Here is a 25,068-nt window from a genome sequence, read left to right on the forward strand (position 1 = left end):
CCTGGGTCTTTCAGAATCCCCAGTATCTTTTGAAATCTCAGTTCAAGTGCGTCCAAGTCCTATTTTAATTCCGAGTTCATTTGCCCACCGTGCAAAACAAATGACCTTGTAGGTATTGTGTATATGCTTCGTACTTACTTAGATAAAAGCATAAATGGCTTTTAGTCCTTTTCAACGGCATCCCTCCTTCCACGCAGTGGAGATGGTATTGAGACAATCATAGTTTAAGTCATTTTATGAATATTAACTTAACCGTTGGTAATTTCAGTGTACGATGACTGAGAAATTGCCCTGTTATTGCAAAAAATCCTTAACACACTTAATGAAGTCACCACAATAAGGGAGAAGACAAAACAAAATTCTAGTGAAACTGAAAGATAGCTTAGAAGGATCGATCATTGTTGGTTTCACTATGTGCTCCAAAGCAACAAGATTCATCTTTCCACATAATTGGCCATCACATACAGCAATGATTACGACAAGTCTTTATAAAAAGACCACCATGAAGATAATTGTTACCTCCATGCCAGTAATGTGTTGATTAGAGAAAAGAAGAGACCTTCTGTGAGAAATAAAGAGGTATTTATTCAAATCATAACATCTTTTGATGTTTAGTGACTTCAGAACAAAGATGGAATAAAAGGGGGATTCTAGAGGGTATGCTGAAAAACATAACTCACGTTTGAGAAATGAAAGAGAACAAAGGCTTTTAAGATGATTTAGAATATTTCTCTGTCTGCATGTCTCTTCTGACGATTTTTTTCCAGAAGAATTTGAAGGTAACTACCCAAAGCAAAAGAAAACCACACACAAAGAAGAAATGAAATTGGTTATTATGAGAGAAGAAAAGATTGATTCCTGAAAATGACATCAGAATCAGCTGACTACAGTCTGAATATAGACTAGTTTTTGTTTTTTTAATGGCAAAAATAAACTTCTATTCATAAGGGAATTATATGGTGATATAGATGCCACAGCATCTATGGTGGTCCAAGCCATGAACAGAGAGCAAGTAAGACCATTGAGTAATATTCAGTAGACCCATTTTCATGGATATAGTTGCAGAGAACAGAAGGGAGAAACAAATTGTTGATTAAGGAGCTGCAGAAGTAAGAACACATGTATAGATCTTATACCACACGGTTCAATGAAATAAAATGAAGTGAAGGTGAGCTGATTGGCAAAGGGAAGGAGTGATTATAATTCCTATCTATGTACAAGTAAAACAAAGTGGTCAACTATGGCTTAATAAGGAGACTTTCTCATGCAATATTTTCTTAAAAATTGCAAAACTATCTGTTTTCAAAATCAACGTTTTAATTAAAACTTCACAGGGAAGACATGTTTATTAACTTTTATTCATGTTTCCTTATATCAAAATCACTCAGAAGATTACTAGACACTGACCCAAAATGATTAATCATTTCATCTTCCCTGAGTGATTAACACATTCAATACATATATTTTTAAGGCATTTTAGTTGTGTCTTTAAAAAAAATGAAACATTTGCTGTATTGAATGTTGACTGCATTACATTTATCATGTTGGCTCTGGGAGGTCCTTAGAATTAGGCACGTTTTATAAAGGGAGAGAAAGATGCCATAGATATGCAATATCTTTTAAGTTTCTAAACTTAGTAGAAGAAAATACGCATACAAATAGGAACTAAAAACTAAATTAGGACGTAATTCCGTATATTATATGTGATGACTTTGCAAAAGATTTCTCTACAGTATTGAATAAAAAAGATGTGTTGATATGGGTATGGTTTTTTTTTTTTTGTTTATATAGATGTTGAAGACGTTCTAAAAAAAGCAGAAGGATCACAGAAAGACTGTGTTTTAAGTGTTAAGATGCCAGTACCATGGGAAAATAATCAGAGGAGATAAAACCCATCTTTAAGAACTGGTTAAAGAGGAAATAGAATTCATTTTAAGGAATATGAATGGCACTTCTCACGGGTACATAAAATGTGTTCATTTATATATGGCTACAACTGAGGAAGTAACAGATGGCATAGGAGAGTTGATCCATAAAAACATAAGTACATTTGCCTGCATAAAATTTAAGTATCTGGCAATTGTTCTTCCAGTAGAGTTGTTACCTCCGCAAATTTGCATGGAGTGTTTCTTGTGTTAAGAAGAACACCACGGGATTAATCCCATCCACTGTAATCTCCAATTGTAGTGATCTCTCCCTTTTATAAATACTTATATGTATATCATTCCCTCAATAGTTGTTTATGTGTTACCTTATATTAAAAATGAAATTCCTCTATTTTGCATTGGCTTCCTATTGAGGCTGTAAATTCTTCACGGAGAGAGGGCATGTCTTACACAAAGTCTTTGCAACCTACTGAGGACCTACTATAGTGTAATTAGCATAATTAACATGCACTAGTTGATGATGTAAGTTTTGAACAAGGAAGAAACTGTAATCTGACTGAAAGCTGACATACTGAAAACTTGCATGCTCAGGGACATTAGACGAAAAAGGGTGCCAGTTTTCCCTGATCACAAATAAAATGAGGTAATTTGTACTGCCAAAGATGGACTCTAACTTATTGCTTCCTTGCTTTACCTTCGAGGGCTCGGTCCACACCTAGTTTTTTGACTGCAGCCTGAAGCCAAAAGCTTTGGAAGGTTAATATTTCCATCAATGTGCTCCTAAAAGAAGGAGGGAAATGAAGACAATGAGTGATAGGGGAGTTAAATGGAAAACAAAACTTATTTCTTTGCTATACTGATTTCTGAAACTTAGAAAAATTTCTCAAACATAAAAATGCAAAAGAAAAGAAGTTTCCATAAGAATGAGACTGGCCCTCACAATAATTTCTTAGTTAAGACAAGTAAACTGAAATGAACCAGGTTAAGAGAACACTTTTTTAAAATTAGGAAGTGCTTATGAAAATGTGGGAGGCCGTGATTAGTTTTACATAATCGACAATGGTCACTATGTTTTTGGAGCAGAGATAGTAGCATTTATCATGTGTCTAATATGTGCCTAAAATAAAGGCCACAAAGCTAAAAGATTTACAATTATTATCTCATTTGATTCTTACACCAATCCTGGGAAATAGCTGTTGTTATTATCCCCCAAATGAGAAAGATTAAATGACTTGTATCACACAGATAGCATCTGAGGCCACATTTGATTTCAGATCTTTCTAACCCCAGGCTCAACTTTCTATCCATAATTCCTTCAAAGTACCTCTAAGTGGAAAAGAATCTCATGCTCAAAAATTCTGTTTTTGACCACATTGGCTTAAATTTCACTTACTTTATCACGTATGATGGGTACTAGGTTGAAAATATGTTTTGAAGAACATCGCTATTATCCACTTCCATACTTTTTGGTTCGCATAATGATGAATAGCACACATAACTACATACAAATATGAGAAAGCAACCAAGAATGGAGAAATCTATTTGATTGTAATAAAGTGAACACTTTAGGAAAATTTCACTACAGTGTTATTCTACGCTTAACTTTGCCTTCATTGTAATAATTTCCAATAATAATAATAGTGACAATACAATAATTATGTCCTGAATATGTATTTTGTCATTGAGGGCTCTGGGAAATTGAAAATGTGTTTAAAAAAATCAGACTAGAAAAACTCAAAATGCTTTAGTCCAAATGTCACCTTGCAACAATTTTAATTTTAGCTTAACTTTCAACTCATGGCAAAGTCCACAAATAAATCTTTAGTTTTCTTCTTCTTCTTATTATTCTTCTACTACTAGTACTACTGCTAATACTCGTACTCCTGCTACTAGAATTACTGCTACTCCTACTACTTTTACTACTACAATAATAAAATTACTTCTACTGCTAACATGCTGAGAAAAAGAATCCTTTCAAAAATACCAAAGTATAAGTAATCCCTGTCTTCTAGGAACATTTTTCTAGTTGAGTTACAAGACGTAGAAAAAAGAAATGATAGTTTGATAACAGATGTGAACACCATAATGAATATACAGTTAAACCCTAAATTATGTGATATCTGATAACATGTGGAATTCAGGAGATAAAGAAAGCAAGAGAGGTGAAAAGTCCAAAAAGGAGCATGGCAAAACATTCGGTCAAAAGTCTCTTGAAGTTGAAGAGTAGAGTAGGAGTAGTTGTTGTAGTAGTAGTAGAGGTAGTAGTGGTAGTAGTAGTAGCAGCAGCAGCAGCAGTAGTAGTACTAGTAGTAGTGGTAGCATCAGTAGTAGCATTAGTATTAGTAGTAGTAGTTTTCAGAAAATTTATAATGTTGGTGAAAAAAGAGAAACATCATACTGAACATACTTTTCATTAACCAGGGACAAATTACCGATTGCTTAATTTGATTTTAGTTTTCTTTATTTCCTTCTGTATTTTTTTCTGATTTTCATTATCCATTCGATAAAATTGCTGTGAAACTGCGGTCTGCAATTGATATTTGAGGGAAAGACGAAATTTTGTTGCAGGTATCTGACTTTAGCCTGATAGAAATATGTCCAAATAATTTCTGTTAAAGATTTCATAAATCAATATTAGCTTCCAGAATCTGCAATTTTGGACACTGTGCAAGAATAAGTGCCAAAGCAATAAAAAAATGGAGATAAATGAAAAAATTCTAGGGAAGCACAATTAAAAAATAAGATTAACAACACAAAAAAGTTAATGCTACATGCATAAACATAATCCTTTTGAACAGAATTTACTGTCCTCAATTTTCCAGAAAAGTGGTGGTTCATGTTAGGAATTTCACTAAAAATATGATACAATCTTTAGTGTTTCAAAAATTAGTTCAGAGCAGTCTGAGTTGCAATTACTCAGACCATTCAGCATGTTTACATTCTTGTAAAACATGTAATGGTAATATGCTCTAGTATCTCAAAAGAGATGTCTGATTTGAATTGTGATATTATTCCTAGCATGACATTGTAGAATTTTTCTTAAGTTTTAGCATTTCAAATAATTTATTCCAGTGCAGTATTAAAATGGAACATTAGGAATATTGTTAGAACAATAAATTTATCAGTATTTCTGCATTAATGATTTCCCCTATCAATATTTATTGTCAAAATTTCATGCAGTACATAATTTCTTTCAGCAAAGTGAGCCATCTAGCCTAAAAGATGATTTTAAAATTTTATTTGTATAATTTTATTTTCATTTTATTTTTATATTTAAGATTATTTTCATTTGTTTATTTAATTACCTATATTTTATTACACTAATTTATTACATTCATATTAAATAAGAGACTATTGTGTCATTATTTTCTTATCATATGTCATATTATTGATTCTCATGCTCCTTTCTTACATAGCAGAATTTTTACAATAAAGTTAAAAATGTCTGCCTGCTGAAAATTTAAATTCCTTAATTAATTTGATCAAAATTACTTTAACTTCCATTTCTGAAAGTTAAATGCTTCTCAAATACATTATTTAAAGACCTACCTCTGCTCAGCTTTCTCATTTTCATATTTACATATTTGCTCTTTAAATTGGTTACATTCACTGATTTAACCATTTTTTTCTCTCTTCTATCACAAGAACTTCCTTTTTAGTATCAGCATAAACTCTATTGAAGAGATCAAGAAACTGTACCTGGGCAAGACTCAATAGCTTTTCTTGAAGGATGACTGTCTTTTGGGTGTCTTCAAGCTGTAGCTGAAGTGACATAGTTTAACACTGAATTTGGGCACGTATTTCTTGGATAGAGTTGTTTTTGACAGTATGTATTTTTGCGTATTTTTCCCAAATTATTTATTTATTTTTTATCTTCAACATGCATTTCCACAAGATTGTGAGTTTTAAATTTTCTCCCTATCTCTCCCCTCCCCCACCCCAAAAGAGCGTACATTCTCATGACCCCTTCCCCCAGTCTCCCCTCCCTCTGTCACACCCCTTCCTTCCCATATCTCTATATTCTCTCTTTTCCAGTAGGGCAAGATACATTTCTATACCCCATATAAATTTCTACACCCCATTACCTGTATTTCTTATTCCCAGTTATGTGAAAAAACAATTCACAAGAGTCATTTCTGAAACTACTCAAAACTGATTGCTTGTAATTACTTCCTCCTCCCATTTACCCTCCCTTCTCTCATCTCCCAAACCCTACTTATCCCTTTCCCCCATACTTTCCTGTAGTGTAAGATAAATTTTCATGCCAAATTGAGTTTGCATGTTCTTCCCTCTTTAAATCATACATGATGAGAGCAAGCTTCATTTTTTCCCTCTCACCTCTGCCTTACCATAAGTTTGTTTACATATCATCTCTTCCTATTTAAGTCAATCTCTGCCCTCTCTCCCTCTCTCTCCCCCTCTCTCCATATATACGTATATACTTACATATATACATATATACATATATATATATGTGTGTGTGTGTGTGTGTGTGTGTGTGTGTATAACCCCTTCAACTACCAAATACTGAGAAAAGTTTCAAAAGTTACAAATATTATCATTCCATGTCGGAATGTAAATATTTCAGGTTAGTATATAGCTTATGATTTCTCTTCACTGTTTACCTTTTTATACTTCTCTTGTTTCTTGTGCTTGAAAGTCTAATTTTCCATTCAGCTCTGGTCTTTTCGTCAAGAATGCTTGAAAGTCCTCGATTTCATTGAATGACCATTTTTTTCTCTTAAAGTATTATATTTAGTTTCGCATCCTAGGTGATCTTTCAGTTTAGTCCTATTTCCTTTGACATCTGCAATATCATATTGCAAGCACCTTGATCCCGTAATGTAGAAGCTTCCAGATCCCGTGTTGTCCTCATTGTGTTGCTGCAATACTCAAATTGATTCTTTCTGGCTGCTTGAAATATTTTCTCTTTGGCCTGGGATCTCTGGAATTTGCCTACAATATTCCTAGGTGGTTTTTTTTTTCAAATCACTTTCAGGAAGTGATTGGTGGATTCGTTCAGTATTTATTTTGCCCACTGGTTCCACAATATCAGGGCAAGTTTCCTTGATAATTTCATGAAAGGTGATGTCTAGGCTCTATTTTTGATCATGGCTTTCAGGTAGTTCCTTAATTTTTAAGTTGTCTCTCCTGGACTTGTTTTCCAGGTCAGTTGATTTTCCAGTGAGATATTTCACATTATCTTCTTTACTTTTCATTGTTTTGGTGGTGTTTTGTAATTTTTTGGTTTCTCATAAAGTCATTAGCTTCCATCTGCTCCTTTCTGATTTTTCAAAGACTATTTTCTTCAGTGAGATTTGGAACCTCCTTTTCCATTTCACTAATTGTGCTCTTTAAAGCATTCTTCTCCTCATTGGCTTTTTGGGCTGCTTTAGCCATTTGAGGTAGTCTATTTTTAAAGGTGCTAAATTTTTCAGTATTTTTTTGGTTGTCTTTTTGCCAGCTGTTGACTCGTTTTTCATGATGTTCTTGCATTACTCTCATAACACTTCCCAATTTTCGTCACCTATCTTAGCTGATTTTGAAAATCATTTTTGACCTCTTATATGGCCTGAGACCACTGCATATGTATTTTAGAGGTTTAGGATGTAGAAGACTTGACTTCCCTTGATGTTATGCATTATTCTTCCTCATCCAAAGAATGGAAGAAATACCCGTTCACAAAGAAAATAGTCTTTTACACTGATGTTTTTTCCCTTGTTTGAACTTTTCCCCAGCCAGTTTCTTGACTTTTGAATCCTTTATCAAGAGAAGGGTATACTCTAGGTACATGTAAGTTTTCAGTTCCTGCGAGGTGGCAAAAACAAGGGGGAGGGATTGATTCCTCTCCTGGCCTCTGATCAGGTCGTGAGCAGTATTCCCTCTACAGAGACTCCACCAACTCCACCACACCAGCTACCACTCCTTCTCACCCCAAGGTCCCCACTCAGGGTTGAGATCCACATCAGTTTCTCAATTCACCCAGGGGTTTAGGCCAGGGCTCCAACAATGGAAGATGCAGCTGCCTGGGTCCTGCACTAGACTGTTGCATTCGCTTCTCACCCAAATGAAAGAGCTTTCTCACTGACCTTTGAAGCTGTCTTTGGCATTTGTGAGTTGAGGAATATGGGACCTGCAGCTGCTGCTGGTGCTTTCTTGAGGCCTGCTCCAGTCTTGTCCCTGTCACTGTGCCACCTATTCTGTGGTTCACTCTGCACAGCATGACAGACCTTTTCTGTGTACTTGCAGGCTGCTCTGGGCTGGAAATCTCTTTCAATCTGACATTTTGTGGCTTGTGCTGCTCTAGAATTTGTTTAGATTTAATTTTTACACGTATCTAATGGGCTGTGGGAGGAGAGTGCTAGAGGTGCGTGCTTCTACTCCATCATCTTGACCATGCCCCTTTGACAACACATTTGATCGGTTCATCCTTTTCCTGTTCTATTGTGTTTTCAAATTCCTTTGCCTTCTGTTTTTCATGGTGCAATTCTCTCTGTATGATTTCTCAAATGAATGTCTTTTTTCTGAGGGAATCATGTACATGGTACACCACTTTTTCTAACCTACTGGTGATGTTCACCTTTAGAGAGCTCTTAAGAAAGGAAACCACGGTTTTCTCTTAGGCTAGAAAAGTCATGACTTAGTTTGTGTTGTAAACGAAGCTATTCTTCACGTTGTCCCTGAAAGGAATGTTCAAGAGCTCTCTCTGATGTCCCATTTGGCTCATGAGCATGAACAGCAAAAATCAGAAGGGAACAGTATGATGCAATTTCTTTCTCTAGTCTGCCTGCCTTTCCCTTTGCATTGTTTAATTTAGAGTTCAGCACTGCATTCCCAGTTGTCAGAACTTTTATTTTTTCCACCCTAGTGGAATATGAATTTTATTAATGCTTCTTTAATCAATTGTAATTCCTTTTGAAGTTCATCATTCTTTACTTTTAAAACTTCAATCTCTTCTATATATTGATTTTATTTTTCCTGATCCTTAATTATTTCTGTGTCTACATCCACTTTGAACATGGCAAATTCATCCTGTATGATTCCATTTTTATCCAAAAGATATTTTTCTTTTTCATTCCTAACAGGAACCTAAACATAATAAACAGAAAATATGTTACTCAAGATCAATTCATGTATTGTGAGTTTTGCTTAGAAATTCAAAATCAACCCCAGGAGGCCAAGAAGGATAGTGTTTTCAGTAAACTGAGGATGTTTCATCTATTTCACATTTCTGTCAGACTCAATTTTCCTAAAGAGCAGGTCTTAAAAGTGCTTCATCAGTCAGAAAATATGGACTGTAATTTTAAGCCCACAAAGCTGTCTGCTTTCGGTATATTTGATTTCTTTTGCTCTATCCATTCTATCCCACACGGATTAGTCACGGTGTTACAATAAAAGTAACAAAACCTAATTATTTATGTGGGCCTTCTAAGGTTTTTCAAAAGTACTTTCAAAACATCATGTCACCTACAACTTGGATGACCCTTATGAGACACATATTTGTAGTCATCCTCCCCATTTTGCTGAAGAGAATTTATGAATGAAATATCCCACACCAGAGACAACGTTTTGTAGGCTTGCTTTCCATGAGGAACCTGATGATAGTCACAGTCACTATAAAGTGACATGCCTTTAGCAACCCTTTATTACTGTGATAAGCTGATGGAGATTTCACATTTTCAAACGTTTTATCAAGCTATCGTCCCTGTTTTCATCAACTGTTAATATCTCTGGAACATTACCAGTCTATGAGAGTCTTGTACAAGTTCACATACTTGAAGGTGGGAAGGAAAGATTGGGATGGAAAGCAAGGCAAATGGACCTGGCAGTACAAATCACACGTTGCAGTTGCATGCAACAAATACTCCATAAAGAGAACAGTTCTGGTCTTTCAAGGAACAGGTGTGCCACCTACACAGAGAGATGGAAAAGGGACACTAACCTGAATGGGAATCGCTGCTATTAGAAGATGTCGAGTTGCTGCTGCTGCTACCCCAGGGTGAGGAGCTGCTGCCACCGCCGTCGCTGCTGCTGCTGTTCTGGCTCAACCTTGTGCCCGCCCCCCGCGTGACCTTGGACACTTGTGTTTTCACAGTGTGACATTTCCTGGGTCTCTTTCTCAGACACACCATAACGTATTTTTCTACTTCTCTCAGGACTGATGCTTTTAGTGTTTCAAAATCAATTTCTATCTTGTCAGGATTAGAATTCAGTAAAGATGATTCTCCTGACACTATTATGTGGACGACTCACACAAGTTTATCTCTGCGGCGTTTGTTGATAGCCAAGCTTAACTGCCTTTTCTCATCATAGTTCCTAGGCTTAGCATTATCTTCCTCCCCAGATTTATTGCCAACATTTGTTCCTTGAATTGTTTGGCAGGCAATTTTTCAGCTCTTTCTGTAGTTATTTGCTGATTTTTTTCCCTCTGACTTTCATCTTTCTTGATACATTTCTTTGTTTCTTTCTGCTTCTGTCTTTTAGATCTTTCATTCTTTTTCTTCAACTTATGGTAAGGTACTTTAGACAGAACTTGCAGGTGTTGATGAATACATTTAAGTTGCTCCTGAAGTTTTGCACTCGCTCATCAGGAGACTCTCCAAAAGAGTTGTCTTCAAAGGAAGCACCACTGCTACTTTCTCTACAGAATGCTTTGGTGACATCCGTTTCTATATAGCACATAGACATTCTTGCAATGGGTTCATCTGTGATCTTGAAAACTGAATCTCAAAAACATCTGAAGTGTTGTTGCCATCACTACCACCTCAAGATCTGGTAGGTTATACTTGGAGCAATTCATAAACATTAACTGAACATCTGCAGCAAATTCACGTGCATCCTTACATTTCTGGTTATACCTTTTTCTTTAGTTGTGCCAAGGTCCATTGGATTTTTGACAACATCATTGTACTTATGGAGTTCTAGAGCAGTACTAGCAACAGGCTTATGGAAAGGTCAAGTATATGCTACCTTGTCCTTTGAAAACATTTCTTCAAGAATTTCACTACGGTATTTTAATTACTCAGTTAATTTAACATGTTCCCAACTCTATATTTTTGCTGAGAATCTGGTATGATATTCTTCACTACTTTTTCTATTACAAGTGGTATTTTAGCAGATGTGTGCTCAACCAGGCTTGATGAAGATTCGCTACTTGATGTATCTATCCACGTTATACAGGTTGTAGTATCTGCTTTCCTTTTCACACCCCTTTTAACTTATGTTACAGTTGTGTGTTATAGCGTGGTGGAGCGGCTTTAGCAATGTGCAATGCAGAAAGTAATGTCTCAGGACATACAGGAGATGGAATCACTTGCTGTTTAGCTACCTTTTCTGATATGCTATAGGGAATGGTTTTTCTTTCATAGTGGAAACTCCTAAAGATTGTTGAGTACCTTTTCATTTTCTTTTCCTTTCCACCTGCCACTAGTTGTTCTGAAGGCATTTGAGACAGTTTTTGCAGAAACAGTTTCTCTAAGACTTGTGTCATTAGAACAATGTCATCACCTGGCTTGCAAAACAATTGCAAAACAATATTTTCAAGTCTTCTATACATTCTGAGGCTTCCGCATATTATTTATGTTCCAAGAGCTTTAGGAGGCTGTAATAATCTGGGAGAGTGAGCTTGGCCGCATCCACAGTCTGCTGGAAGGGTAAAGAGAAACTGTGCTGCCATAGAGCCTTCAGGACAACCTTCTGCAATTACTGCAGTTGGTTTGTGAGGAGGCCAGTCTTTCTGGCATTTATGTACTCTGGTGGAAGGGGGTTGGCAATAGCCATCTGTTGGCTTGACAGAGACATTCTGAACAGCTTTTTCCTGATGGAGTGTTGTCTTCCATATATTTGTATCGCCACTCACCCATCGGCGTTACTGCTCACTCGAAATGGTGACCAGCCTGAGTCATTTTGGAAGTAGTAGCTTCTATTTCTTTGTTCATTCATGGAGGCTTATTCAGAATCCCATCTTGCAAAGAACTGACACTCAGACCCTGCCTTTGTCTTTGAATGTCGTTTTGCTCTTCTTCAACCTGGGGAGAACAATATTGTAAAGTTTTTCATCACTTTTTTCTTCAGAATTCTGCAGAGACACTTTAACTTTAACTGGAATATAGAATGTGAAAAAGGATGGAAAAGAGATAAAAATTCTAAGAAAAGGAGGCTACTGAAAACGAAAGGGAATAAGGATATCATTTCAAAATTGTAAGGGACCCTCAACAACTATTCAGTCCAATTCATATCCATTGCTAGGTGTGTAACAGAAGTGCAGTTTACTCTTTTAGAACTATAGATTGTGAGAGCAGAAAGGGATACTAGCGATGAGTCAGCACATCATGGAATAAATGAGGAATCAGAGGCCTGAAACAGGAAGCCATTTGTTGAAAATCATCTGGATGGCAATGGACTGAGCTAGGACTCAAAATCTGGTAAAAGTCACACTCAGACGCAGATTTTGAACAAATTTGTGTATGTACACATGCATATTTTTCTGTGTACATATATATACATATATATATATATATATACAGGAACAGATATACATATATACACATATGCTTATATATATGCATGAGTGTGTAGATATATATAGATATATAGATATATACATATATAATGTAGGTACTTGGCAATTGTACTTCCAGCAGAGGTACTAACTTAGCAAACTTATACGGAATATTATTGGTGTTGGGAACCCAGTAATGGATCAACACCACCTGCGCGAATCTCCAACTATAGTGATCTCTCCTTTATATAAATACTTACAGGTATAGCATTTATTTAATACTTCTTTAAGTTCTACCTTGTATAATAAATGAACTTCCTCTATTTTGTATTGGCTTCCCAGTGAGATTGAAAATTCTTCAAGGCAACAGGCCATGTCTTACACCAAGTCTTTGTAACCTGTTCAGAATCTATCATAGTACTATTCACATAATTAACAGTCACTGGTTGATGAAATAAGTTTTGATCAAGAAAGTAACTGTCATTTCACTGAAGTCTTACATAGTGAACACTTTCATCATCAGGAAAATTAGACAAGAAATGGTGCCACTTTCCCCTGAATGTGAATTAAATGACCAATTTCATGTTGTCAGAGATGGACTCTAAATTGTTGCTTCCTTGCTATACCTTCGAGAGCTCAGTCCATGCCTACTTTCTCGACTGCAGCCTGAAACCAAAAGCATTTGAAGGTGATTTTCACCTATGTGTTCCAAAAGGAATGTGAGGGAAATGAAGACGACGTGTGATAGGAGAGTTAGTACAGAAACAAAAATATTTCATTCCAGTACTGATCTCTGAAACCAAGAAAAATTTCTCAAGCATACAAATGCAAAATAGAAGAATTTTTTTAAGAAGTAAATTGGATCTCACAATAATTTCTTAGTTAATACAGATATACTTATATCAACCAGGTTGAGAGAACTCTTCTGCAATATTAGGAGGTGCTTATCAAAATGTGGCAGGCAGTAATAATTTGTATATAATTCACAGCTGTTTTATGTTTCTTTAGCACAGAAACTAATATTTAATAACTGTCTAATATGTGCCAAGTATAAAGGACATAAAGTTAGGAGATTTACAACTATTATCTCCTTTAATTCTCACAAACTTCCTGGGAGGTAGGTGCAATCATTTTCCCCATTTTATGCTTGGGGAAACTGAAAAAGATTAAGTGACTTGCCTAGGATTGCCCGGATAGCACCTGAGACCATATATGAGGGCAGATCTTTGTAAGTCTAGGTCCAAATTTCTATACAAAATTCCCCCAATGTATCTCTGCAAACTCTCACCATCCAAAGTTCTATTTTTGACTGCTTTGGCATAGATTTTGCTTAGTTTTCCACGTATGATGGGTACTAGGTTGAAACTGTGTTTTGAAGGTTATCAGAAATATCTATTTCTATACTTTTGGGCTGGTATCATGATAAATAGCCTACTACATAATGACACGTAACTGTGGGAAAGCAACTGATTATGGAGAAAGGTATTTGATAGTAATAAAGGGAGCAGGTTGTGAGAATTTGACTGCCATGCTATTCTACGATTAACTTCACATTCATCGTAACAATTTCTAATACTAAAAATGTTGAGAATGAAATAATTTTATACTGAATTTCTATTTTGCCACTGGGTCTCTGGGAAATTGAAAATGCATAAAAAATAAGACTAGAAAAACAAAAAATGCCAACTATTGACTTAGAACAAATTTAATGTTACGTAAACTTTCAATTCATGGTAAAATCAACAAATAAACATTTACTTTCCTTGTTCTTCCTCTTCTACTATCGTACTACTACTGCTAGAACAACTACTACAACTTCTTGTACTACTACAGTAATAACACTTACTTATGCTGCCAACACTTTGGGAAAAGGAAGCTCTATTGAGTAAATGAAGAATAAATAATTCTTGTCCTCAAGGAACCACAATCTAGTTGGAAAAGAAAGACTTAGAATCAGGACATGATAATTTGTTAACAGATGTGAACACCATAAGGCAATCAGTATAAAGTTAACCACTAAATTATGGTTTGTCCAAATCTTACTGGAATTCAGGAGATTAAGAATTCAATAGGTATGAAAAGTTCAAAAAGCGTTATGGCAAAAGAATCATACTTTTGTAATTCAAAGTCACCTTGAAGTGAAGAGTAGATAGGTTTTGGATAGGTATACTAAATAGGGAAGTGTTACTGAGTGAGAAGAAGAGGGTGATGAAGGTATGGAGCTGGAAATCAGCATGGTGAGGTCAGTTTGATTAAGGTAGAAGATAATAATGAGATTCTCCACCTAATTACTTTCATTCTCAATGGCATTTTGCTTGTGTATTTTATAGATTTACAAATTTTGACGAAATGACATTTTGCTTTTATTCAAGGAGTAGTTCGAAGAGAAGGAGACAAATAATTTCTACTTCACAGTGCTGTTTGGGGGAATAAATCAGTAAATAAATGTAAAGGTCCTTCTAAATATGAAGTATGATAGAAATGATTTACTTGTTATTGGCAGTTGGAAAAACACCTGATTCTTTGTGTAAGGCTAGATAAACAAAATTGTCGAATACATAAACAGTGAATGCTATGAAATGATTAAATATTGGGTGGGGCCAGGATGGAGGAGTAGGAAGATGCATATACTTTAGCACTTCCCCCACAGCCCACAAAATAACGGTAAAAAGGTCTCTCCACAAAGTGTAGAGCAACAGAAGCCCCAGAGCAACAGAGCGAAAGAGGTTTCCAGTCAAAGGCAACCTGCAGGCTTACAGGAAAGGTCTATCTTACAGGAAAGGTCTCTCTCATAGGACCCTGAGCAGAGCAGAGCTCAACCCTGGCCATGTGGCACTGGGAGGAAGAGGACCTGAACAGACCTCTGGGAAGAGCTCCTAACAGGGAGGATCCCACTTACTTCAACCCACAAGCAACACAGAAATCACCCAAAGTCAATGGGGGAGGGATTTCCCAGCTGGGGAGAGGTAAAGGGATTTCTTCAGCAATAGCCCAAAGTGATGGCAGAGGCCAGGAGCAGACACGGGAAGCCACAGAGGGTGGGAAGTAACCTGGGTCCATTGTTCAAGAAGCTCAAATGAAAGCCTCTGGCAGTAGGGAGCAGCTGATCTAAACGTCATCCCTGAGTGATAGTAAATGGCTGTGAAATTGACCCAAAAAGGGAACAAATGTAAGACCATCCAAAGTTACATTCTTGGTGACCAGCTGTCTCCTCCCATCGTTTCAGACAAGAAAGAACAAGACTTACTGTCACAGGAAGTTAAGACCTCTGCCTCCAGGGCCTCCAAACTGAACTTAAAGTAGACTCAGGCAATGGAAAAACTCGAAAAGCAAGGTAGCACCTGGTTCAAGGACAATCACAAAAATGCTGAGGAAAATAAAACCTTTATAAAGACACTGACTCGATTGGAAAAAGAGGTCCAAAAAGCCAGGGAGGAGAAGGAGGCAATAAAAAGTTGAATTAGGCAAAAGAAGGAGAACGTTCAAAAGCTCAGTGAGCAAAACAGTTCTCTGAAACAGAGAAGTGAGTTCAGGGAAATGAATAAGTGTAAGATAAACCGAGCAGTTAGAAAACAAACAAAAAAGAGTTTGAAAAAATACAAGATAATTTGAAACACCTCAATGGAAACACAAATGACCTGGAAAATAGATCCTGGGAAGACGATATAAAAATTATGGGACTACTTGAAAGCCATGAACAAAAAAGGAGCCTAGACATTTTCTTCCATGAAATTATTGAGGAAAAGAGTGCTGATATTCTAGAACGAGAGGCCAAAATAAACATTGAAAGAATCCACTTACCATCTCCAGAAAAACACCCGACAAGAGAAACTCCTAGGAATATCGTGGCCCAATTTCAGAGTTCCAAGGTCAAGTAGGAAATTCAGCAATCAGCTAGAAAGAAAGAATTCGAGTGTTGTGGAAATACAATCAGGATAACACAGGATGTGTTAGCTTCATCATTAAGGGATGGAAGGGCTAGGGAAAGCATATTCAAGAAGTCAAAGGAAATGCGATTAAAACCAAGAATGAGCTACCCAGCAAAACTGAGTATAATACTTCAGGAGAACAAATGGTCATTCAGTGATATAGAGGACTTTGCAGCATTTATGTTGAAAAGACTTGACTTGTACAGAAAATTTGACTTTCAAACACAAAAATCAGGAGAAGCTTGAAAAGATAAACAGGAAAGAAAAGTCATAGAAAACTTTCTAAAGCTGAACTGCTTATCTTCCTACTTTGAAAGAAAATATTTATAACTCTTGAGACTATTCTCAGTGTTTGGGTAGGTGGAAGGATTGTATACACATGCACACATGCACACACACACACACATTGACAAAGAGTACAGGCTGTGTTGAATCAGAAGAGAGGATATCTACAAAAAATGTATATAAAAAACCTAAAGTGTGAGGGAGTAAAATACTGGGAGGAGAAAGGGAGAAATGCAATGGGACAGGCTATAACTCATAAAGAGATAAAGAAAAATCTTGTTCAATGGAGGAGAAAAGGGAGAAGAGGACAGGGGGTAAGTGATGCTACTCTCTCTACATTCATCTAAAGGAGGAAATTAAATGCTCACTCAATTTGATATAAAAGTCTCTATTATACTAGAGGAATGTAGGGGAGGAGGCAACAAGAGGGGTGAGGGGAATGATAGAAGTGAGGGCAAATGGAAGAAGGGAATAACTAGATATAAACACTTTTGGGAAGGAGGAAGTTTAAATGAAGGAATAAAACATAACGGGGAATAGAACAGGATACAGGGAAATATACTTAGTATCAGAAAACATGATCATTACAGAAGTCTTCTTCAAAGCGACCTGTATTTAGTCTGTATTACATTATTTGCCTTCTCAAGGGGAGGAGTAGGGAGGAAGGAAGGGAGAGAAAGAGTGAGGGAGGGAAGGAAGGTTGAATTCAAAGCAGTAGAAAGGAATGCTGATAATTATTATTGCATATAACCCATAAACAAGTAACACAGGTAGTGAGGTACAGAAATTTATCTTGCCCTAAAAAATAAGACAGAAGATGGGGAAAAGGGAAGGGTGTGGTGTGATGGAAGGGAGAGCTCATCGAGTGAAGGGGTAATCAGAATGCAGGGAATTAGTTCGTGGGGGGACGGGAGAGATAGGGAGAATAATTGGACATGTTACAAAGTGATGTTAAAGCACTTAACATTAAAACAATTGACAGAATTAATTACTGAGACTACATCAGAGACATCGTTAGATTGGGGAAATGAATTTTGTTCTAAACCTCCTAGAGTCAGGTAACCTGGGGTAAAATTGGCATTGATGGAAAGGTTAAGGTTTGATTGGTAAATTTGTTTTTATGATTATTATTTAAGTGGGAACTAAAACAGGTATAGAACGGCATGGAAGTCACTTAAGACTTCTCTCAAAAGATGTGCCTTAGCCAATGTGAAATTCTAGTCATAACTGAAACCGTGGTCATTGCAACTTGCTATTTGAAGATGCTATGAGACTACTAAGTGACTGTTCTTCTAAATCTAACTCCATATATGGATAGCAAAAAAGTAATGTGAGCCTCCAATCCATGATGCCATTAAGCCTGTATAGGAATTGAAAAAGGTGATCTCATGGGAAGGGTGGGAGAGCGGCTGTACAGCCTGGGCTGAGGTAGGATTCTCCTGACTCAGTTTCCCCACTGATAGCTGGCAGACTCGAAGCCTCAGTAAATGCAACTTGACAATCTATTCCTGCCTGAAACTGACAGGAATTTGGGGAGATTTGTTTTTCGCTGCAATGTCCTAACACTTAGTGGCAATTGCCTCTAGTCAAAAAGGTGGTAAGCTTAATACGAGATCAATGAAATTATAGCTTGTTGGTAGGGGAACATCCAAGGTCAAGTCTAAAATTAAGCTATTAGGCTTAGGAGTTTAGAACAACAACAGTAACCTAAGGTCGTCTAATTCTTAGTAACAATGTGGAGAAAATTAGGACAAGGGCTTATGAAGTTAGCATAGAAAGTTATCATTAGTATCTCAGTTGGATACTGCTAAAAAAAATTACATTGTGAACACTTTAAAAGAGATTATCACCCGACCAAAGGTGGGAATTGTTTTATGTGATGTGAAGTATTTTACAAATGAAAAATAAAAAAAATTATTAAATATCAATTTAATTTAATATATTAAAATTCAAGTGTACAGTTGGTGGAGTTTTTATGTCTGGCTTTATGTGAGTTTAAATGACAGGCATAGTGTTCAGAAAATTTATAATATTGATGAAATAAAGGAAATAGCACACTCAACACACTTTCCATTAACCAGTGAGAAATTACAGATTTTATGCATACATACATTACTTTTCCTTTGATCTAATTTCTTCTGTAGTTTTTTCTTATTTTCAAAATCAGTTCGATAAAATGATGCAACTTGTGAAACTACTGTCATGGACTGATATCACAAACAATCAGCAAGTTCTTGTTGAAGCTTTCTTACTGTAACCTGAGTGAAATATTTCCAAATTATTTCGATTCATGATTCCATGACATGATATTAGCTCATAAAAAAACGAATACACTTTCAAAATGAACAGATATAAATATTTTCACATTCAACTTAATTTCATCTATATATTCATAATTACCATAGATTTAGAACTAGAGATATCTTAAGGACTATTTGATACAAGCACCTCATTTTACCAACATGAAAACTGAAGCCCAAAGAAGTTAAATGAATTACCCACGGTCCCAAAGGCAGTCACTGAGAGAGAAAAGGATTGGGACTTGGCTCCTGAGACTACAAAGCACAATTAACTATAAAACTTCACCTCCACTCAGCATGGATCAAATGCTATCTTCTTCTTGCTCAGTGTACTCCCCATTAAGCAATGCATTCAGCCTGATTTCTCCATTACCTCTTTCAGAGAAAAATTAAAAGACCTCCAAAGTTACTTAGGGACTAAACTCTTTTATCTGAAATTCACATGGAAGGTGATGGAATGGAGTGGGAATAATCGACAGATTTTATATTTGATAGAAACATTAGGGGTTTCCCCTTACCTTTTTCAGAAACGTGAACTTCTTTCTTTCTCTGCCCCTGCCTTTACAATGAGGGAGACATGCATAAGAAAGGGTTGCATTTTCGGTCCTCTCATAGTTTCCCCTGGAGAATGAACATAGGCACTAATATCCTTATCAGGCTTAGTAAAAGCATTTGACAAGAATGTTTTGGTTTGCTCGCAGCCAAAACTGCAACATATATCCTTGTTAACTACCTTTCACATGTTCAACTCTATTTGCCAAGGCTTCAAAGCAATTCACTTATCCATTAGAATAGGAATTACACGTCTGGCTGTAGCCAATGGACAGAGAAAATGGAAACCGTAAAAAAAGGGTAGTTTTCCCACTTATGTATACACAGTATATTGCAAGGTCAGTGTTTCTACATACATAAGTATATTCATCCATATGCACATATCTATATGTCCAAATATGCACAGAAATACACAGTCACAAATGCATAGAGAGATATGCTACAAAATATCATCTTCACTTCACCATACAGCAAAGTATATGAATGCACCAATGAGTAAGAGGAAATGAAGCCAAAAAATAAAAGGAACCAAATTTTTTTTATCTCTTATTAGATAATATTAAGTGCCTTTTACAACTAAATTTAAATAACGTCTAGTAAATTTTTGAAGGAAGCAGAAAGCAGAAAGATGGCAATAAAAACTTGTGAAAATAAAACTGACCTAATTAACTGAATTCATACAAGTAAACTGAATTGTAGTATGGAAGGACTGGATTCAAATTCACGACCATATGTACTAAAAATAAAATTTAAAAATTTTTTTGTGACATTGTTCCCCATTGAATTGATGATGAATCAGAGAGAATGAGAACTGCTTGTAGATTGTAAGGGGCAATGCATATTCAACAAATAAAAGGCAATGATTCCAGAAACTGCAATTTTGGACACTGAGCAAGGATAGTTATTAAAACAATAAAAAATACTGAGATAAAAAAAAATTAGTAGGGACGCCCAAACAATTAAAAAGTAAGATTAGTGAGGACACCTCAGGGGCTGAATCTGCAGTTGCAACAGTGAGGCCTCAGACCCCTTGGCCCACAGGCACCAAAGGTCAGTGACGGGGTTCAATCAGCAGGCCAGGAAGGGAGACGGCTTTCCCATAGCTCTGGCAGCAGGCAGTGGCCACAGATCTTGCACAGCAGCCCCTATGGAAGCTCCCTTGTTGGAGCGTAAAAACCCCTGGGGCCATTGAAGAGCTGAGTCTTCCCTCTGCCCTGGGTGGAGGCCCTGGGCTAGCTGCTCTTTGCCTCACACTGAATGATGGCCCTGCCATCCAGCCTATCTGAAAATCAGCCCCAAGTGCTGACTTGGGAACTTGAGGCCAAGTGCCAGTGGAGAGGTATCTGCTAAGATTCTTGGCATAGAAATCCCTCTCTGCATCCAGACCAGGACACGCTTGATTGTGCCACTTTGGAGGAAGTGAAATCTCACAGATTCCCGGAGAATACCCTACTCTTGACAAAGGACCCAAAAGTCAAGTAACTGGTTGGGAAAATGCCCAAAAAAGGGAAAAAAAATAAGACTGTAGAAGGTTACTTTCTTGGTGAGCAGATATCGCCTCCCATACATTTGGATGAGGAAAAGCAATGCTTACCGTCAGATAAAGACATAAAAGTCAAAGCTTTTGTATCCCAAACAACCAAAATAAATATTCAATGGGCTCAGGCCATGGAAAAGCTCAAAAAGGAATATGAAAATCAAGTTAAAGAGGTGGAGGAAAACCTGGGAAGAGAGATGAGAGAGATGCAAGAAAAGCATGAAAAGCAGGCCAACACCTTGCTAAAGGAGACCCAAAAAAATGCTGAACAAAATAACACCTTCAAAAATAGCCTAAGTTAATTGGCAAAAGAGTTTCAAAACGTCAATGAGGTGAAGAACGCTTTAAAAAGCACAATTACCTAAATGGAAAAGGAGGTCCAAAAGCTCACTGAAGAAAATAGTTCTTTAAAAATTAGAATGGAACAGATGGAGGCTAATGACTTTATAGGAAAACAAGGAATCACAAAACAAAACCAAAAGAATGAAAATATGGAAGATAATGTGAAATATCTCATGGGAAAAACAACTGACTTGGAAAAGAGATCCAGGGGAGACAATTTAAAAATTTTGGGATTACCTGAAAGCCATGATCATAAAAAGAGCCTAGACATCATCTCTCATGAAATTTTCAAGGAAAACTGCCCTGAGATTCCAGAACCAGAGGGCAAAATAAATATTGAAAGAATCCACGGATCACCACCTGAAAGAGATCCAAAAAGAGAAACTCCTAGGAACATTGTGGCCAAATTTCAGAGTTCCCAGGTCAAGGAGAAAATATTTCAAGCAGCTGGAAAGAAACAATTCAAGTACTGGGGAAATACAATCAGGATTACAGAAGATCTAGCAGCTTCTACATTAAGGGATCGAAGGTCATGGAATGTGATTATCCAGAAGTCAAAGAATCCAGGACTAAAACCAAGAATCACCTACCCAGCAAAACTGAGTATATTAGTTCAGGGGAAAAAATGGTCTTTCAATGAAATCGAGGACTTTCAAGTACACTTGATGAAAAGACCAGAGCTGAAAAGAAAATTTGACTTTCAAACACAAGAACGAAGAGAAGCATGAAAAGGTAAACAGCAAAGAGAAGTCATATGGGAGTTACTAAAGTTGAAATGTTTACATTCCTACATGGAAAGACAATATTTATAGCTCTGCAAACTTTTCAGTATCTGAGTAGTTGGTAAGATTACACACCCACAGACACACACACACACACACAGCACAGAGTAAATTGAAGAGGATGGGATCATATCTTTAAAAAAAATGGAATTAAGCGGTGAGAGAGAAATACATTGGGAGGAGATAGGGAGAAATGGAATGGGGAAAATTATCTCTCATACAAGAGGCAAGCAAAAGACTTTTCAGTGGAGAGAAAAAGAGGGGAGGTGAGAGAAAAACATGAAGCTTACTCTCATCAATCCGACTAAAGGAAGGAATAAAATGCACACTCATTTTGGTATGAAAACTGATCTTCAACACAGGAAAGAGGGGGACAAGGAGATAAGCAGGGTGGGGGGGATGATGGAAGGGAGAGCATTGGGAGGAGGGAGCAATTTGAAGTCAACACTCTTGGGGAGGGACAGCATCCAAAGAGAGAATAGAAGCAATGGTGGGCAGGATAGGATGGAGGGAAATATAGTTAGTGTTACACAACACGACCATTATGGAAGTCATTTGCAAACTTACACAAACATGGCCTATATTGAATTGCTTGTTTCCCAAAGGGAATGGGTGAGGAGGGAGGGATGAAGAGAAGTTGGAAGTCAAAGTTTAAGAACAACTCGCAAGTATTGTTCTTACTATTAGGAAATAAGAAATACTACTAATGGGGTATAGCAAGTTATTTGGCCCTACAGTTCAAAAGAGAAGATCGGGACAAGGGAAGGGAGGGATGTTACAAGAGAGGGCAGATCGGTAATAGGGGCAATTAGAGTGCTTGGTGTTTTGGGGTGGGGCAGGGGAGAAATGAGGAGAAAATTTGGAACCCAAAATTTTGTGAAAATGAATGTTAAAAGCTAAATAAATAAATTTTTTTAAAAATCCCCCAAAAAGTAAATATGTACTGGTTGACTTTGCAGCTGCAAAAAACAAAAAATAATAAGCTTAGTAACAGAAAATATTAATGCTTAGTGCATAATTATATTCGTTTTAATAGAAATACTGTCCTAAATTTTAAAGAAAAGTAGAGACTAGTCATTGGAATTCCACTAAAAATATGATTCGTTCTTCAAAGTTTCTAAAATTAGTTCAAAGGAGTATGAATAAAAACTCGTCAGACTGATGAACATTTTAAAATTCTTATGAAAAGGGTAATGCTAATACTCACCAGTATCTCAAGGGAGATATGTGATTTTAATTGCTACATTATTCCTAGCAAAATTTTGTAGGATTCTTCAGAAGTTTTAGCATTTCCAATAATTTATTCCATTTCATTAGGAAAATGGAATATTTGGAAAGGAATTAGAATAATAAATTTATCAATATCTATGCACAAGAGATTACACTATCTATACTAATGAAAAGAAAATTTCATTGACTATACAATTTCTTTAAGCAAAGTGAGTCATCTTACCTAAAAGATGATATTGACACTTTATTTTTTAATATTATTTTTATGCTTACATATTTTTATTTTTATTTATTTATACATAAATATTTTCTTTATGAAAATTTATTTTTATTTTATAAAAAATTTAATTTTATATATTAAGTATTTACTTTTATTAACTTTATTACCTGTATTTTACTGTATTACATTTCATTACTATTATTAAATTCGCACTTACTTGTGCATTCTTATGGTATTATTTTATCATACTATTGTTTCTCGTTCTTCTTTCTTACATTTCAAAATTTTGACAATAAAAGTTAATAATATTGGGTGCCTGCTGAAAATTCAAATGCTTAAATTATCTTCATCAAAACAATTTTGACTTTGATTTCAAAAAGTTAAATGTTTACCCAAGCTGAATATTTAAAACCCTACCTCGCTTTCAGCTTTCGCATTTTCATATGTACACATTTGCTCCCTTAAGTACATACATTCACTGGTCAACACTTTATTTCTCTATTCTACCGTAAGAACTTGATTTTCAGCGTCAGCACAAACTTTATTCAAGAGATCAATGAACAGTACCTGGGAATCACTCAAGAACTTTTCTTTAGTCATGGTTTTCTTTTGGGTGTCTTCAAGCTGTTGCTGAAACAACATATTTTCACTCTGGATTTCTGCTAATCTTTCTTGGATAGATTCCCATTTGATAACGTATTTGTTCAGTTTCCCCTTTTTCAGTTGATTTGTGTGTTGAAGTGCCTTTTCTTCTGTTGGGCAAGGTTTAATTCTCTCTGTATGCTTTTCAAATCAGTATCTTTTCCCTGAGGCAATCGTGCACCAGACAGCTCATGCTGGAAACTACTGGTTTTTCTTTCAGCTTTAGACAGCTCATGAGGAAGGACACCATTGTTCTCTCTTAAGCTAGGCGTGTCATGATAGCTTGTATTGTAAACAAAGCCACTCATCTCATTCTCCCTGAAAGGAATGTTCGTGGGCTAGTTTGATGGCTGACTTTGCTCATGATCGAGAACAGCAGAAATCACATGGGAACTTCATGATGCAATTACCCTCTCTAGTCTGTCTCTGCTTTGCATTGTCCAATTTAAAGTTCAGCACTGCATTTTCAGTCGTCAGATCATGTACTTTTCCACTGCACTGGAATGTAATTTTTCTTAAGACTTCTTCATTCAGTTGTAATTCTTTTGAAGCTCCACAATCTTTTATTTTCAAACTTTTATATCTTCCATACAATGACATTCTTTTTCTTCATCCTTAATTATTACTGTGTCTAGTTCGAGTTTGAGGTTGGCAACTTCGTCGTGTAGGATTAGATTTTTATGCAACAGACATTTTTTTCTTTCTCATTGCCATTAGGAATCTAAATATAACAAACAGAAAAAATTATTACTCAAAAAAAATTATGTATTCTGATTTTCTTTAGTAATTCAAAATAAATGCTAAGATATCAAGAAGCAGAGTTTCCTCAGAAAAAATTAAATTAAGGGAGTTTCACCTATTT

At 36.2% G+C, this 25,068-nt stretch overlaps 1 pseudogene; it reads right to left on the reverse strand.

The window, feature by feature from the left end:
- Nucleotides 1–8,396: 8,396 nt before the first annotated feature.
- Nucleotides 8,397–11,908, reverse strand: LOC140524365 (bromodomain testis-specific protein-like; annotated as a pseudogene).
- Between the last annotated feature and the right edge of the window lie 13,160 nt (nucleotides 11,909–25,068).

Source organism: Notamacropus eugenii, chromosome 2, assembly GCF_028372415.1.
Source record: "Notamacropus eugenii isolate mMacEug1 chromosome 2, mMacEug1.pri_v2, whole genome shotgun sequence".
NCBI lineage: Eukaryota > Metazoa > Chordata > Mammalia > Diprotodontia > Macropodidae > Notamacropus > Notamacropus eugenii.